A 17,742-nucleotide genomic window follows, 5' to 3' on the forward strand; every position below is an offset into this window, starting at 1 on the left:
TGTGTGACCTTGTGCAAGTTTAACTTCCTAACCTTGGCTTTCACATCTGGAAAAGAGTGATCATACAATCTACCTCCCAGACACGTGGTGAGGATGGACTGAGAATGCATGGAAGCTCTTGGAACAGTGCTGGCACACAGAAATCACAAAAGCAAAAACCCCTGTATGGAATTCCTTAAATCCTTCCTCAAAGTAAGAGCGATTACCATCAGGAAATAGGACTGTTGTCCAGGTACGAAGGTAAAACTGTAACAAGGAGCCCTTGCGTATTGTCTGATAACGTGTTGAACTAAGACTGAGTGGACATTTTTGAAAATTCATTTGCTTCTTTGCAACTCAGTGAAATGATAGCCATATAAGAAAGTATAAGTATAAAAAAAGTATAAGAAAGATTCAGGAGATAATCTTGGCAGCAGAGAAAAATATATCTTTTCATTTACTTATTTTTTCTTCTATACATTGGGAAAATAACACAAACATTTGGTCTTAGAGTGGGACATTTCTGTCAGATTCTGGAAAGTTCTAAATTTGAATTGATTGGAACCACAAGGATGCAGAGCCTCTAACTGGTCATACTACTGCAATCACATACTCTAATTGGTAATTAACACAAACGTTAAGAGCTTACAGATATGCTTTACCCACAGAATGTGAGAGACTCCTGTTTCTACAGCAATTCTTATTAACACCTACCCAGCACTCTGATGAGCATTTTAAATTTTATCTTCCTTGCAATTCAACTCCTACTTCTCCTCCCAACTCCCTTTCTCAAGAAGCCAAAGGAAGCTGGGGGCTGGGAAAATCCATGCCCCTGGCCTGGGTCTCTGCCATCATTTGTTCTTTCTCCAGCCTTTATGCTGAGCCCATGATATGTCCTATACAGTGGCGAAGAAGGAAACTAATAATCGTTTTGTTTGCTATAACTAAATGATATTTGAAAGAGTTGACATTATTAGGACAATCTCGAATGGTCCTCTTTAACAAAGAGATGCCCTAACACAGACTGAAACATGAGATCGAAGCTGGGAGAAAAAGGAGCAGAACCGTCCTGCTCTCTTAAACCTCTGCCACCCCCTCTGCTGACCTCTGGGGGTAAGTTGTACACCCATCTACCAAGAGCAGAAGGGGAGGGCGGCTGTGGACGCGGAGAACTTTGTGCCTTCCAAGACACCCCAACCCAGTGAGGGAGGCTGTATCCTTATTTTTCTTTGACAAATAAGGAAACTGAAGTTCAGAAAGAGTTAGTAGGTTCCTCAAGGTCACACAGCTAAAAGAGGCCAAGCCAGAACTCTGAGTCAGGTCTTCTCACTCCAGGTTCAGAACCCTGGCCACGATCCCAGCCACCTCTCAGCCTCATCACTACAGCGCGAGAACACACAGCACTCTCGACCCACTAAATCCACACGGAAGGGACAGCAGGGGAGATAAGGTACAGAAATCTCATTATTTCATGTCAATGTATACCCATAAGAGAAGCAGAAGCTTCTATTAGGAATTTTTTAATGCTTTAAAACGGTTGTCTTGACTTGGTTTTTCCAACTCTATCTTATCCAGTCCCTTCTGCCATCCCTTTTGAAGTCACTTTCTCACTGACCAATGGCCTGGCCCTTCGCTGTGCTGAGTAAGAAAGAAGATTGTAAAGCACTGTTTAAAGGTGAGCAGAGACAAGAAAAAGAGAAGACAGAGTAAAATATGTGTCAACTGTGAGAGAATTTTCAGGAGGACCATCTATTGCAGCTGAATAAATTATGCTCAAAGGGACAGACTTTCCCCACTAAGAAACTGGAAGTAAAACTTAATGAATTGAGTACACTCCATTTGACACATCCAAATTTTAGTGACAAATCAGGTATCTGATTTTTCTAGATAAATCAGTGGAGAAATCAATCTATGTGGGATCATATTATTCATTCCAAAAGTTAGAAAGATATAGACGAGTGTTTCAATCATCAGCTTACCCCATTATACAATCCACTCTCTATATTAGAATTTTAAAGTATGGAACAAATTCCATATATGCTCCTGGAAGGCTCCCATGAATGGAATTCTATTGACACCTCCACTGGCAGTGGAGCAGCTTCCGGGAGCATATGCCAGCCTTGTTTCCCAGCTGTTCTCATTTCGCCTCAGCCAGAGGGAGATGGGAACAGCTGAGGCTTCACCCCCAAAGCCCGGCTTGGCCCCATCATTAGCACATCTCACCCCTGCAGCTGCCAAGGCCAAGACAACACGCCAGCAGGAAAGCAGCTGACTTGCTTTTCTGACCAAGTTTCTCAAGTATTGGAAACTGAGAATCAGGGTGCCAGGTGGGTTCACCTCATTTTCTGTACATCTTTAGGTCCCACTCACTCTACATGCCACAAGGTGAGAGTCTGTGTCTGTTGTCCTCACTGTCATATCCCCAGCTCCTGGCACAAATCTAGGATTACAGTAGGCAAATAAATTTGTTGACTAAGATAACCACAGAATCAATGTTGCGGACTCCTAGTTCTGAAAGCATGGGGGACTGAACTGATGCAGATAGAAAACCTTCCCACTACAAACACATAAAAATGCTAAATACAAGGTGACATTTTTATAGTACATACATAACTAAACTAGAACAAAAGGAAATTACCAGAATCCATAAATAAAAAGGGAATTCATAGCCAGAGCATTAAAAGCCAGGGCGTTCAAACACTGCCAATGCCCTGAAATCCAGGAGACCCAGCAGATACTTCAGTCTAGGAGCTGGAATTTTAATGACAGGAGGTATGATCTGGAACACAAGAGATGGGGAACTGGACCTGAGACTCTTGCATAAAGCCAGGACCCTGCAGGACTGCCCTTCTCAAGTTCTAGGGGCTAGAAAAACTCTACCAAATGCCCCAGGGAAACTGCAAAGTTGCTATATCTACCTAGAGAGCTTGTGAGAGTTAGGCAGTCTCCCAAGAGAAATCAAAATTTCAGGCCTTTGCCACATGGGTGTGAAGACCAAAATTATAATACACTTGGGGTAGAAAATTCCCAAGATGAGAAATTAACATAAAAACTGGGCTCAGATGAGTGAAATCCTTGAAACACCTATCATAAGTAAACAAACTCCGCTCCACTGGACCTTTCATAATCCAAGGGGCATAGGACTCCCATGGAGGGGACAGTGGTAGAAGGGAAAAAGCTGAAAATGAGTTCACAATTCAAAATTGCAAGGCTTTGGAAGAGATAATCTATGATAATACAGATTCAGTACCCTAGGAACTAGAGATAAGAGAATAATCTGAAAGGGATAACAGCATATACGTCCAAAAGTTTTAAAGACATAGAAGAATGCACAGAAACCATAAAGGAAGATAATGAAAGGACACTATTTTTAAAACATCTAGCAGGTTGGAAAGAGAACAAAATAAAGCTTTGATAAATGAAAAATTTAAGGCATTGGAAAATGAAAAGTAAGTCCACAGACAATTTAAGCAGCAATTTAGACATGGCTCAAGAGAGAATTGTGAAATGGAATTTAGACTTGGAGACATCACCCAAAATATAAAGCAGAGTGATAAAGAGACAAAGAGAAGTTAAAAACAGGATGACTGAACGATAAGGTCCAACTACATACAAGAAAAGTCCAAAGGAGATTATAGAGAAAATTAGGTCAAGACAGTAATTGAAGAGATAATGGCTAAGAACTTTTTATAATTGATTGGATTCAAGAAGCACAGCAAGGCCAGATGTACATAAATTAAAAAGAAATCCATTTCAAAAAACATGATAATAAAACTACAGAACCACAGAAAAAAAACACAAAGAACTATCTTTAAAAGCAACCAGAGGGGCCGACCACGTGGCTTAGCGGTTAAGTTCACATGCTCCACTGCTGGCGGCCCGGTTCAGATCCCGGGCGCACACCGATGCACCGCTTCTCTGGCCATGCTGAGGCCACGTCCCACATACAGTAACTAGAAGGATGTGCAACTATGACATACAACTATCTACTGGGGCTTTGGGGAGAAAAAGGGAAAAAAAGGAGGAGGATTGGCAATAGATGTTAGCTCAGGGCCGGTCTTCCTCACAAAAAAAAAAAGAGCAACCAGAGAAAAAGGCAAATTTAGTGCAAAAGAACAATCATTAAACTTAAACTAAAGTTAAGAAAATTAAATCATTAAAGACTTCTCAACAGTAACAGTAGAGGCCAGGATACCATAGATAATATCTGCTAAAAAATATATATAACTGTCAACCTAGAATTCTATATATAGTTAACCTAACATTCATAAAAAAGAGAAAGCAAACATTTTCCAGGCAGACAAATACAGAGAGTTTTCTACTCATAGTCCTTCCAAGCAACACTACTTTGATAAGAAGCAAACTGAATCCAAGAAGGCAAAAGAGGCTTGCAAGAAGCCATGATGGAAAAAAAAGAGCTGGTTACATTAGATACATCAAAATAAGCCTGACCATTAAAAATAAAAACAAAGCCTACTACCACCTCACTGCATTTTTTGATGAGAGATGTGTTTCAAAGTGGCAGAACTAAAATGCTAGCCAACAATATTAATAAATGGGAGGAGTAATAAAAATGCATTCCAGCATGCTCAGCCTGCAGAATTGTTTGGGAGGAGACAAGAGTCCCTGATTACCTTTAGAATTGTTACCCGAGTGCAAATGTTAAAAATTTAACAGCACTACTGAAAATGTGGAAACAGCATATATGACCTCTAAGTTCACAGACCTGGAGAGAAGTGGGTATAAATAATCCTTCAGCAATATAACAGGAGAGAGAAAAGAAGAAAAAGAATCTAAAAATAGCAATGGTAAATAGACAACAAAATAGAAGGAGAATTTAAAAATATCAAAGGTCACAATAAACGTGAATGGACGAAACTAGTTAATTAAAAGGCAGTAATTATAAAGTTTTAAAAAAAACCCAGGCATATTTTGTTTATAATAGACATGTGAAATATAATGACATGGAAAATTTGAAAGTAAGGAGATAAAGAAAGATACACCAGAAAAATATTAACCAAAAGAAGACTCATATAATAATATTTGTCTTAGACAAATCCGAAGCTGTACACAGTTGAATGGAGCCAACAAACCAGCCTCAAAATGTATAACAAAAAAACCCGACAAAATTACAAAGAAAAATGGAAAATCCATGATTATATTAGATTCTTAAAACCTCTCTTAGAAACAGAAATATTGAACCAAAAAGTCATCATAATTAAGATTTGACATCAGTTAACAAGCTTAATCTAACTGACATATTTAGAACCCCATAGCCAATACTTAGCACATATACATTATTTTCAAACACACATGTAATTTTTACAAAAAATAACTGTGTATTAGCTCATAAAGAAAAATTCAAATATATGAGAGTCAACAGGATACAGATCACTTTCTTTGACACCAGTGCACTAAAATCAGAGATCAATAACAAAGATAACTAACCTTATCCCAAGCATTTGGTAAGTAAAACGCACATACACATACACCAATCAAAACATGTCTAAATAACTTAGTAATCAGAAAAATCATAATTCAAGTTATAGATTGTTTTGGGCTGGATGATAACACAAAACTAAAAGCAAAATGTGTACACCAGTGAAAGCAGGAATCAGAGGGAAAATGTCCCCCTTTGTGAATATAATGGAAGAGAAGGATGATGAAAAATGAGAGAGCTAAGCTTTCAACATAAGTGAGAAATAGAACAATGGTATTAATTCCAAGAAAATAGAAGAAAGGGACAAAATTTAATGAAATAGAAAACAAAAATAAATGATCTACAAAAGAAAAAAAGCAACAAAATTATTTCAGAAAGAAAGAGAAAATACGAATAGCACTATAACCATTGAGGAGATTGAATCAACTGTCAGATTTCTGCTAAAAAAACAAAAAGCATCACATCCTAATGATATTAAGTTCCAACGACTGCTAAGGAAAAAAGAACCTCTTATACCTAAGCTGCCTTAGGAATAGAAAAAGACGTAAAGCTCCCTAACTCACTTTATGAGGCTAATAGGATAGCTTTAAAATGAAAACTAAACCAAGAGATTTAGAGAATAGAAAATTAGAGACCAATGTCGGTTATGAACATTGCCCTAGAGGGGCTAAATTCTTAGTAAATGGAATCCAACATTGTATTTATAAAATGCATCCAAATCATGGAGGATTTACCCTAGCTGTTCAAGGATGGTTTAACAACATAAAATCGACTAGTGTAACGCATTAGTAGTAATAGCATTACATTAGTAACAGAATAGAGGAGGGAAAAAATCAACAACAAATGAGCAAGTGCTCATATCAACAGATGCTGAGGAAAAGTCTGAAAAAATTAAGCAACCATTTATATACGTTAAAGAGAAAACCTGTTAGCCAACTAACAGCGTACGGAAATGTTCTTAACCTGATAAAATGCATCTAACAAAATTTTGCAGTAAACATCTTAATCAGTGGTGAAAAGCTAAAGTTATTCTCATTAAACCTGAAAAAAAAACCAAGGACACTTGCAGTCACTTTTGTTTGTCACTGTAATGGAGGTGCTAGCCAATAGAAGAAGTAGAATGCATAAGAACTGTGAAGGAAAAAACAAAATTTATCATCATTTTCAGGTAATAATTCTCTTAGAATTTCTATGCTGTCATCTACAAACTATTAGAACTAATAAAAATAGAGCAAGGTTGCTGAATTCAAAAATTAAAATACAAAGATCAGTAACATTCATTTATACTGAAAAGAAAACATCAATTAGAACTTTTTAAAAAGATATAATTCCACAGATAAAACAAAAATAGCCAAGAGCTCGTACTTGTAAAAACTGAGTAACAGACATGTGTATTCATCATACCAGTTGGTCTTCTTTTGTATAGTTTAAAATTTTCCACATTAAAAAGTTAAAATCTAAAAATAAAAACAGTGACACCATTCAGAATAACAACAAATCTATTAGGTACTTAGGGTACCTCGAAATATATCTTACAAAGATGTGTAAGAACTTTAGAGAGAAAATTATTTAAAACTTATTGAATAACATTAAAGAAATCATATAAGTAAAGAAATGACCATATTCCTGACGGGAAGCTTTGATGTCATGAGGATGTCAATGCTCCTCCAAATTAATCTATAAGTTCCTATACGGTATTCTGCAGAAATTTGCAAGAAGATTCTCAAGTTTATATGAAACACTAATGTTTCGAGAATAGTCAAGACAATTTTAAAGGAGAGGAAAGGAGAGAAGGGGAAATTAACCCTTTTTGAGCACTTAGCATGGTCCAGGCAGTGTTCAAAGCCCTTTCCCTGTGTCATCTCATTAATCCTGCCCACACCGCTGTGGGGCAGACAATATACCATCACCATTTCATAGAGGGAGACACTGGGGAAAAAGATCACGTAATTTGTCTGTGGTTTAGGGTGACCACCCACCCGGTGTGCCCAGCACTGAGGGGTTCCTGGGACCAGGGATTCTCAGTGCTGACCCTGGGGAAGTCCCCACAACACAGCATGCTGGTCACTTTCCCAAGGTCACAGGTTAGTAACAAGATGGCAGAGCTGACATGCAAACCCCAGCAAGCAGATCTCAGTGTCTGCCCTCTACACACCAACCAATCTAAACACTTAGGATTTATTATAAAGTACAGAATACTGAAAGCAGTATGATACTGGAAACAGGATAAATCAATAGTCCAACGGAACAAGGAACCCAGAAGCCTATCTGTCTACACTTGGTGTTTATTAGAGAGGGAAAGCATTCAATAAATGTTACTAGGATGACTGGTTATCTACATAGGGAAAAAACAGATGCTGATCTCATACAACAAATAAAAAATAAATTCCAGTTATACTAAAGGTGAACAGCAAAAAGTTAAAATTTAGAAAAAATTATAAAAAGAAATCTCTCTTGGAGCTTAGGAAAGAGAGAGGGATTTCTTAAACTAAACTCAAGAAAAATGGGCAAATGATAAGAATATGTAATTCAAAGAAGAAACACAAAGAATAATATAAATACATAAAGAGTCTTAGAGTCCCTAGTAATCAGAAAGATGCCAATGAAGACAATGAATATTTTACATCCAGCTTGGCAACATTTAAAAGTCTGAACAGCCAAGAATTTGCAAAAATGTGGGTAACCAGAACTCTCTAACAAGGAGGCATGTAAATTGGTACAAGCAATTTAGAAAGCAATAGAGCAAAATATATTAATGTAGAAAATTGGCATACTCTGTATCTCAACCATCCATTTGTGACAGATTTGCTAGAGCTCATGCCTGTGTGTAAGGAGATAGGTACAAGTATCCTTGCACCATGGCAATATCAAAAAGTTGGGGAAAACATATTTATCACTAGAATGAACAATTTACGGTTTAGTCATTCAACTAAAAGGAATGAAGCAAGCACATGTATCAACATGAATAAATCTTTTAAAATATATTGATTTTAAAAAAGCAAATTGCAGAAGGCTCTTGCGTATAGTAGGGTACCATTTATATAATATTTAAGTACAAAAACAATATCAAATATTGATTAGGGAGATGTATATACATATAAACCCACCAGCTTCAGAATAGTGGTTGCTTCTGCAGAAGGAGGAGGAATTGGATAGAAAGGGAGAATAGAGGATTGTTATAAATATATCTTAAACATCTTATATATTTAAATTTTAAAAATTCTGAAGCATATATATTAAAATCTGGTTGGCAAGAGTATGAGTGTGTAATTTATTCTATGTCCTTTTTTCCACTTTTAAGATAGTTCAAATTTTATAAGAGAATGGATGATGGGAGCCAAAATTCTTTTTCAATCTTCTTTTGCATGATCATCTCAAATTATACTGAAATTGGCTGAAAAAATGATTTTAGTTTAGAAATTTTACTTAGGATCCCTCACTTCAGGAATACATCTATTCCATAAACTGGAGTACAACTGCACTCTGAGATATAACACAGACTTAAACCCTATTGCAGGCTCCCAAAAATACTACTAAAAATCCCAGGATTTAAAAAACGAAAAAAAAAAAGCAAAACCAGGTTCTCAGATGATATTCAGATTCATGTGAGCATAGATCTCACGATAAATGCTTAAATCCTATCTTGGCTTTCATTACAAATACAGCAAAACACAAAACAAGGAATCTTTTCGTCAAATTGCAGGCCAGCGCTCACCACCGCCCTGCAGAGGAAAGACATGTCAGGGTCGATTAACAGTTCTAAGAATGGATCATCTAGACTGACTGGGGAGGCCAAAGCTCCCAGAAGCAGGTGAACAGATGGATGGTCCAGAGTGTGTCCGAGGAGACTGCCTGATTTTTTAAGCAGTTGTCTGGAGGCTGAGCTCTTAATGTAGCCTTGGGATGACATAAAAGCTTAAAGGATAAAAAATATCAATATGATGTTGAATTATTCGGCTTCTCCATCCCATCTATCAGTTGGAGGCAAGGTATATTGGGCATTACATAAAGCACAAGGAAGCAGAATGAAAAATGAGCTGGAGAAAGCTTGAGGATTGAAATGGCAGCGTCAGAAAGCACGATACTCAGCGCACACATTTTGATTAGCAAAGTTTATTTGAACTGCATTATCATTCTGTTTAAAACCAAACTAAATTACAATCTTATTGCTATAGACACTGTAATTATTCCAAAGACAGAGTTCATAGATTACAAAATGTTTACCATGGCTCGGTGAAGACCCCAACTCCATCATGAGACCGCCTAGAAAGCACCCTGCATCTGCCACTTGGCAGATACTCAGCATCTGAAGCTGTGGGTTCCTCCTCTGTAGAGGGAGGGTAACAACCGGGCCCACTGTGGTATTCCTCCATGAGGACTGTATGAGAAAGTGCACGCAAAGATCTTAGAACAGCTCCTGGCACCAAAGCACTCAATAAATGCGTTTTTAAGTAACTATGTGCTGGTATAAAAACTTTAGGTTTAATAAAATACTAAACAAACACACATAAAGAAACAGCTACTCAAAATGCACAGAAACTATTTTCTTAAACGTTTTGTCTAGATTATATCAACTTCACCTTCTCAATCCCAGAGAACTGATAATTAAAGACTTTTACATACTACAGAGCTGTTTAATACAGCTCCCAGTGGGCGCACAGCCAAAGGGCTAAGGGGCTAGCCATTTGGTACGAAAGAAACATCTGAAAATGTTTCTCACACCTGTCTTTATAAATCATAGATACTGCAGGAACAATTTAGCTTAAAAAGGCCTCTGGAACACACTCTGATACAAAAACAAAAAAATCTTTTTCACAACTGTAATGCATTCATTATAGCATCATCTACACCAGGAAGAAATATGCTTAGCTTTTTCAGATGATGTACTTGCATCCCTTACCAAAAAGAAAGTTTTACAATTTCCATAGCTGCAACATCTATCTAATTAGATATATGCTAACTTTGAGTATTTATAGAGTTTGAAGAGAAAGTTTTGAAACATTTAAAAATGCATATAATGTTTGTTTCCACAAGGAAGGGATAGAAAGAGTCAAAGGACAAGTGAGAGAAAGGAAACACGTCCATCTGTGGAGTGTGGTCATAAGAGCAAGGGCTGACTTCTATATGTACGTGGCAGACCCACGGGTGTTCGTCTGCACTCCCTCCTGAAACCCTACCATAAGGAATAATAATAACAATAAGAATTTAAAAAAGAATTGGAGAGAAGATAACAACACGTAGGAGAAAGCAACAAAGCTTTGGAAGATGGAAGAGGATAGACAAGTGGGTCCCTACTCAACAGAGAAGAGAGAGCCGGAACCCTGTTGCCTAGAGAGGAGGGAAGCCATCAAGAAGTTGAGATGGATGAGAAGAGCCCCAGAAAGGCTTGGGAATGGGAGGCCCTGGGCATCTCTGAGGGCCAGTACAGGCTGGGCTGAAACATCCAAGGAGAAATTAGAGCCCCAAGTCCCATGCAAAGCCAGCAGAGCTAGGTGAATGCCCCTCCCTCTCCGACAGACTAGAAGTTGTCTTTTCTGGAGACAGTGAAGCAGAGAAGTTCTATACTTAGGGACCCCAGGCATAGCTGAGAGTGGGGAGGGGTAGCAAGGTGCCAAACTGAAAACAAAAGAATTAGGAAAAAAAAAATGCAAAGCACACTTAAAGATGAGACATTCCCTTAACTCTGTTCCCCTACCTGGCTCACAGACCCTGCCTTAAGAAAAAAGACATAGTCAATGAGGCATGAAGCTTCCTGCAACAAAATGTGTGCTTTTGAAACACACAGAACTTTCAATCAGCTTTTCAGTGTCTCATTATTAAATATAAACAGAGAGCCGAAATTCAGACACTTGAAGAAAGGCGGAGACTATAAAACCGGGGTGAGGAAGAATGTGAGAGCAAATAATCAGAATGAAGTGAGCAAAAGAATGCTTAAAAAATAAAAATTAACACACTCTAAGAGTTCATAGAAATATGGCATCTCTTATAAAGAACAAAAAAACAACAAAGGGAACATTCATAGAACAAAAAACAGCTCCTGGAAATTAAATATCTGTTAGCAGAAGTAAATAACTTGAATAGCAGGGTTGGAAAATGAAATTAAACAAACTATCCCAGCAAGTAGAACAAAAATACAGAGAGGAAAAATAGATAAGAAAATTAGAGGATGTTTTCAGGAGGTCGGGACATCCAGCTAATAGCAGTTTCAGAAAAGCATGGTAAAAACAGTGACGAAGAAATAATACAAGAAAGTGTACTGGAAACTTTACAGCATGAGTTTTCAAACCGAAAGAGCCCACAGAATTCCCAGCACGATAACTGCTAAGAACTCTGCTAAAGCATATCATCATGAAATATAAAATTACCAGGGATAAAAAGATGATAAAACCTTCCAGAAAGAAAAACAGCCTACATTTAAAGGATTGACAGCGTACCATCAAGCTCTCAAGCAGCAACGGGCATAAAGGCAATGAAGAAACGTCTTATAAAATACGGAGGAAATACGACTTCCACCCCAGAATTTTATATCTAAACAAACCAGCAGTCAAGGGTGGAATATACATATTTGTACATAAGGTATAGCAGACACATATTCCAACCTTCAACTCACAGAACTGTGTTTTATTTGAAACACCAATGTGTACAGCTAAAAATATTTACTTTTCTATTTTCCCATGCAGCTGGCAGTGGCCCTGTGTCACAGTCTGGCCAAGAGAAAATCTGCTACAAAGGTTTCTGGAAATAGTCTTATTTTCCTGATAAAATAGATTTTGCTGGCTCTGCGTTTTTGCCTCTTCTGCCCTATTACTGCCTGGAATGCAGATATAATGCCAAGAGGTACAGCAGCCTTCATGAGACCTTGAGGCAGTAGGCATAAAGGCAAAAGTTAACATACAAGTATGGCAAATACAAACAAAAGTAAGAGCTTGGGTCTCTGATGGTATCACTGACTCGATAGTACACTGCTGACTTCACAACTGCTTGTTATGTAAAGAAAAAAAAAAAACTTTAAAAAATTGCTGTCGTCAGGTTCTCCATTATTTGCAACAGAAAGTGTTCCTGACGGGTTGGCAAAAAATTTTTATCTCCCATACACCCTTCCTCAGGAAGTCACCAGAAGATGTACTCCACAAAAATAAGGAAGAAACTAAGGAAGAGAAAAGTTATGAAGCTCAGAAAACAATTGATTCAACCCAAGAAGGATGCAAGAGGAATTTCTAGCATCTTGGTAATAGGGTAGTCCTGCGACAACAGCTGTACTGCATGCCTAAAAAGTAACCAGTTTATATTAGAACAGGAGGATAAAGGGCTCCAGGAGACAGAACACCAAGAAAAAATAAATAATGGATAGATTACCTGATGTGTTTGATCATACTGAAAGGAGCTTAATAATTCTCCCAAAAGGTTTGGAGGTAAACTAGAGACCAGTACACAGGAAGCAAGGCAAAACAGTAAAAAAACAAAAACAAAGCAATTATTAACTCTAGGAAAAACAAAAAGTTGTAAGAAGGATGAAATGGAATTATAGGACAGTGTGTGACTCAACTGTGAACAGTATTTGCAAAGTCTTCACAGTGCAAACACTGAACATTGTTTTTAAAAAATTATGGCAATATTATATTGGAAAGTTGGAGAGAAGAGAAGCCAGTGTGGCTGGAGTACGATGAGCAACAGGGAGAACAGTAAGAAAGGAGATCATAGAGGAAAACAGAGATCAGGTTATCCAGAGGTTTAGATTTTCCTAAGAGCCATAGAAAGCCACTGGAGACTTTTAAACAGGAAACCAGCGTGATCCAACTCATGACTGAAAATGATGACTTTGGCTGTGGTGTTGGGAAGAATACACTGTGCAGGGACAAGAGGGAAAGCCAGAAGACCAGTTAGGATGCTATTATACTAGGGATAAGAGGCTTCTGCAAAAGAGATAAAAAGAAGGAAAAGAAATGGCCTGGGTTGGGGGAAGGCACGCTTTGAAATGGGGAGAAGTGGGTAGATGGAATACATTTTGGAAGTCGACGGTTTGTGAAGGGAAAGGGGATACTCATGGATGACTTTCTAGGTGTTAGCCTGAGGAATCTGGAGAAGGCAGAGGATGCTGTTATTGAGTTGGGAAGACTGGGGGAGGAATGGATTCAGGAGTGGAGGGTTTGGGAATTGGGTTCTGTTTTGGACCTATCAGGGCTGAGATGCCACTGAAGGGTACCAAGCAGGCAACTGTTCTGGGAGAGACAGAGAGACAGAAAGACAAAGCCCAGAATATGCTCTGCCTTCGACAAGGAGTAATTGCTCTTCTTCTCTTGCCAACACAAAGAAATGTTTCATTATATGTTTGGATTTTTAAACAACCTCGAAGCTATGATTTGGTGCACTGATTAAGACTTGATACGGAGAATCCAAGGGTAAACAGTGAATCCTGGGATATTACAACAGGTAACCCACTCAAAATGTTTAGGCCTAAATGGTTTTCTATTTTGAGTCACATCTATCCCAAGGAAAAACTCTCTCCACCAAAGCTGCAGTCACAAAATAATAGTCCCCCACTCCATGAAATAATTTCCCATTGTTAGCATGATTTAGTAAACATTTTCCTCTAAAGAAAAATAATATTGTCCATGCTCAGTGGACTTCTGTTTATGTGTACAGAGCATGTGCCAAGTCAAAGACCACCTCAGGCACACTTTGAGATTCTGTTTCAGTTTTTATAAAGTTCTTCCTCAATAAACATTCAAAAGGACCAATTTGTACAAAAGTCTTTCAAAACACTTTTGACTACTATTATTTTCATTTGCAGGTCATAGAGTTCTTTCACTGAACAGTCAGCAGTATTCTGTCTTGGCTTTCTCACTGCTCTTCATTACTTTGTGCAATCCTCTTATTGAATCATTAATTCCCAAATTGGTCCTCATTGCTGTGTGGATTTGAACGAGAATTGGCTTTTAGCCACATTACAGTAGATGCGGTGGGGGTGGAGGGTAGCAGTGACAATTGCAAAATAAAACGTACCATAAAGTGGTAACGGTCGGTGATTGAGGCCAGTTTGTTGAAAAATAAATGTCTGTTATATAGAATCATAGAAATTTAGACTTGGAGGCCAAGGCAAGTCATCCATCGGTAGACCGACAGCGCCTCTCGCGGCAGAAGGAGGATGGCGGCGGTGGCGGAGATACAGGGAAGCTTCTGCATTTTTAACAAGGCACCTGCTGGGTGAGTCCTCATTATGCAAAAAGAAAGGATCCACAGGTGCCCAATTTTAAGAGGATACAATTTTGGAAAATCTAGATCTATAAAACAAGTATAATATCCACACTTTAGTTTAACTTCGAAATGAGTTGTCGCTTTACACAAGGTTGATTTAAGATTATTTATGGCCGAGAAAGTGACGGAGTGGCGAGAGGCGGAAAAATTCTGCTAAAGTTTGGCCGCCACTGACAACTAGTGAGCGATCCGGAATTTAAAAAAGAGGAAAAGAAAACTAAAGAAGCAGGCAAAAGAGTCACTTTTTAAAAATGGAGACCGTGGAACACAGCAGGCACACCTGCGGAGAAGGGCTGGCTCACCTGCGTGGTTAGTGCGCGTCCCCCAAGTGTACCCACGGGGGAGGCAGGGGTGGAAAGGGAACCTCACGGAGCGTTGACCCCGAGCCTGGGGAGGGGGGTCACTAAGGGTCAGGGGCAGTAAGATGACCCGACGCGCATCATCCCGGGCGACACGTGTAACTGTCAAGACACAGAGAGTCATCCTAGCAAATGACAACCGACAGGCGAGGGGACGGGGGTGCAGCCCGAGGCAGTGCCGTCCGAGCTCCGCGCTGGCGGCTTCCGGGCCCCGAGCCAAGTGCTCCCTCCTCCTCCTGGGAAGTGGCACCTGAGGGGGGTCCTCTCCGCGCCGAGGTGGGGGGGGGCTCCGCAGCTGCGCCCGGGTGCGCCACCTCGCGGGGCAGCCCCGCCGCTCGGCGTCCCCCCAGTGCTGCGCGAGGTGCCCCCGAGGGGCGAGACCCCAGCCAGCGCAGGACCCCGGACGGCGGGCAGGAGAGGAGAGTGGGCGGAAACCGGCAGGGAGCCGGATGGGCTCGGAGACTTACCTCGGGCCGCGCGGGGCGCGAGCAGAGCCCCGGCCAGGGCGAGCAGGAGGGCGCGGGCGGGGGGCGCGGGCGGCGGGCGCGCTGCCATCGTCGCCGGCCTTCAGTGCAGCAGCTCTCGGGCCCGGCGGCGAGCGCTGCACCATCCCCCGCGGGCGCCGGGCGGGGACCGGGCGTCGCGACCCGAGGGATTTCCTGCTGCAGGGAGTCAGCTCCGAACCCCTCGCGCAGCGCCCGCGCCGCTGGTGAGCTAGTCTAGGCTTTCATTTTTTTTAAAAAAAAGTTTTCCCCCCGTGTGTGCGCGCGCGCGCTGTTCTGGCAGGAGCCAGCCTTGACCGTTGCAATAAATGAGCAAACTGTCCGAGTTGGCCCGGGGACGAGGAAGATCGTTAGTGAGAGAAGGCAGGCCTGTGAAATGGATCCACGGCCAACAGTCACCGTTCTCATTACCACGGAACAAATTATCGTCTCCCCCGCACCCCCGCCCGCCGGCGGCGTCCCGCGGGTCCTAGAGACCGCTCAGGGTGCCCCGCCAGGGTCCCGCCCAGAGCCGGCGCTCGCCCACCCCCGGGGGCGGCTCGGTGCAGGGCGCCTCCCGGGCCGCGCGCCCTGGCGGCACAGACGTGGCTCCGTGGAGGCGCGGGCGCCCGGAGCGCACACATCCCCGCCCCAGGATGATGTGGCCGCGGGGCCCGGGGCGCCCGGCTGCCAAGAGCACACGCGGCTGCACGGTCCAGCTTTCCAGTCTGAGGCTGGAAATGATGACTCGGCTGCTCGCTCCCCGGCTCGCCGGGAACCCGCGGAACGCGAGTAGCAAGTCTGAAAGGCCGTCCACTGGCCGGGCGGGCGTCCCGGGGACCATCCCCTAAACCGCCAAATGGACACCTCGTGCCTGAGAAATAAGCTTGGACTCCTAGGCACACGGCCTCTGGGCATTACGCTTTGATGTATTGCTTTAGGTTTTATGTTGATAGATTGATCCACGTTTCTTTTCCATGGCATGGACTCAGAAAAGGGTGTACGGTGATGTTCCCCAAACTTTCCTGGCATCTGGGTTTGTCTGTTAAAAATGCAGATTCCCAGGCGCTCTGCCCCCCACGCCTTTGGACTGAGACTCTCCGGGCGGCCGCGGAGTCCGGGGAGCGCCAGGTGTTTGGGAAACACCAACCAAGTGAATGGACTGTCTGGCCTTCAGTCTTGGCTGGTCTCCGCCTCTTGCCCCTGACAGCCTCGCGGAGCCATTATGTCAGTTTTTATAAAAGGACTCGTTGCCCTCTCAGAGACCAGGGAGCAGCAGCCAGGGGGCTACCCAGACTGAAGGAGCTGACTGTATCAAGGAAGGTTGCCACCCGCCTTGGGGGGCTACAGTGATCCCCAACCTTGGAGACGACTTAGAACCGACAGAGTTAACGAGATAATAACAGCCCCACCCAGATTAATTAACTCAGAATCTCCTAAAATGGGCGGAGCCTGAATAGTTTTCAAAGCCCCGGTGATTCTGCTGTGCACCCAGGGCGGAGAACCACCCGTGGAAATCTGCCCCGTGACCTCCCACCAGTTCCTGAGGAGGCTCCATTCTAAGAGGCCATTAGCCAGCGTTGGAGGAAACCCCCTTCCTCACCATTTCTTCCTACTGGAAAGTATCTTTTCTCACCGTCTGCCTCCCACCCCCAGGTTTTGCCGTGTTCCAAGAACCAGGTCAACCCTGTCAACAAAGTGCAGACCTTTTTTAAAAAACCAAAAGCCAGAGACACTGGCCCAAAGGCCCCCTTTTCAGTGCCAGGACATCTCAACACTCCATCTGGAAGTGAGGCCTGGGTCCAAGCCCCACTCTGAGTCCAGCCCTGCTACTTCCCGGCTCTGCTCTGCATGGCCTTCTTTGTCCATTCATTCTCTCCATCAGCACTTAGCAACGCTGTCTTAGGGACCTGGGAAACCAAACTGATGAGAGAGGCCTCCTGCCTTCAAAGACTTTTCTGTCTGGTAGGACAAACTGATAAATCACAACTATTGAACGGTGTGAGCTGGTTACTTAACCTATTTAATAATCATCCAGTTGTTTGTTAACTAGTACGTTATTTATCACATACTTCATATAATCGGAGTATTGTGCTAGCATGCTTCCCATGCGTTATTCCGTTTTAAAATCCTGAATTTCCGGATGAGGAAACTGCAGTGGATAGAAGTTAACTAGCTTTCCCATAGGTCACAGCCCACACCAGATCTGTTTGCAGGTACAGCCTGT

At 41.7% G+C, this 17,742-nt stretch overlaps 1 long non-coding RNA gene across 1 annotated transcript in view; it reads right to left on the reverse strand.

Moving 5' to 3' along the window:
* Positions 1–15,560, reverse strand: part of LOC147916927 (uncharacterized) — a 94,794-nt gene extending 79,234 nt beyond the window's left edge. The window contains exon 1 of the long non-coding RNA XR_015552534.1: positions 15,501–15,560. This is a non-coding gene — a long non-coding RNA (uncharacterized LOC147916927). The remainder of the gene's footprint in view (positions 1–15,500) is intronic.
* Between the last annotated feature and the right edge of the window lie 2,182 nt (positions 15,561–17,742).

The sequence above is a fragment of the Ceratotherium simum genome, chromosome 6 (genome assembly GCF_057802395.1).
Source record: "Ceratotherium simum simum isolate JZ-2026a chromosome 6, ASM5780239v1, whole genome shotgun sequence".
NCBI lineage: Eukaryota > Metazoa > Chordata > Mammalia > Perissodactyla > Rhinocerotidae > Ceratotherium > Ceratotherium simum.